Below are 1386 nucleotides of genomic sequence, written 5' to 3' on the forward strand. Positions count from 1 at the left end.
GAAAGCATTCTTGCGCTCCCACATCTTTCTCTCCCTCCCTCCTATCTCCCTCCCTCCCTCCCCCTCCCTCACCTTGGGATGCCCCTCAAGGAGATTGTGCACGGCTCGGTCTACAACATCGGGGGGCCGGAGGTCCACCCCCAGCTCCTTCAGGATCTCGTCCGCGGACACCTATGGAGGAAAAAGGCGGTGGAGAGAGGCAAAGGAAAAAGGGAGGGTTAGGGTTAGGGTTCCGGGAAATGATGGGGATCCGCCTTGGCACGAGGGGGATGGGAGTCGATGCATATCTGTTATATACATAAATCAGATGCACACGTGAGGCACCAGGAACATGGGAGCATGCCGAATCATGGCACTACGCCCATACAGGACATATGCTGGGATGGAAATACCATCGATGTTCTCTCCCCCCCTGCCATCTCGCCCCCCCCTGCCATCTCGGTCTATCGCACCGGTCTATGCCCCGGGATCTGCTGGAGGAGGGTCACCACGTCGAAGAGCTTGTCCGTGTCGGGGCGGTTCCGGCGAGGGTCAGCCCTGCGGAGGATGGCAAAAGTGTAGCATGTGAGGTGCGATCAAAGAAAAAGCTCGTGCACATGAGCGGCCAGGAGGATGGAAGAGGTGGTTTCGAAGTAGACCCTAGAACCCTCCGAGAAAGTCAGGTCCGAAGCATCGCTTCGCGACTTTTGTACCGCATCCCTGCCTCTTTCCTCCATTCCATCCGATTATCTGTTTTCTTCCCTTTCTGCTCGTGTACCTTGCCGCTAAGATATCAGCTGCTGTCCTGCGAGGTATTGAGGGAGCCAGGACCTGCTGCTGCGGCCCTGAGGCTCTCTCCCCTCCTGCAACTCCATCTCCCACACCTCCCCTGCCTGGCCCTCTTTCCTCAACTTGCGATAGAAATTGAAAGCCATACGAAACTTTTTGATTCGGATCGACCATGAGGCCTACGTGGGGACGGGGCTTGGAAAAGAAAATGGAGAGGAAAGAAGTCGAACAGGAAAGATGTCAGGGCTACAAGGGGAACTTTGGAAAGAGAACGGTGTCAATGATATAAAGGAGCTTTCCATCGGATGCGAGATTCACATTATTTACGTTGCAACGTGATATGCGGAAAAATTCATGTCATTGTGAGGGTCTCGCGTAGATGGTCTCGGTTAACCTCCTCCCCCCTTCAACCCCTATGTATAAGCTCTCAATGAATGTTCAATAAATTGTTAGGATGTCCTGGCATAGTGAATGTGAAACTTGATAATTTAAAACAATCATAATGTGAATCGGTATTTGCAGCCTGTGTTCTGGATTGTCATAAGGCAAAGTAGCACGGCCGAACAACTTGTAGAGAGGTACTGAACATATAACGCATAAAACGAAAAGGATGGAAAG

Source organism: Nannochloropsis gaditana (assembly GCF_000240725.1).
Source record: "Nannochloropsis gaditana CCMP526 unplaced genomic scaffold scaffold220, whole genome shotgun sequence".
Classification (NCBI taxonomy): domain Eukaryota; class Eustigmatophyceae; order Eustigmatales; family Monodopsidaceae; genus Microchloropsis; species Microchloropsis gaditana.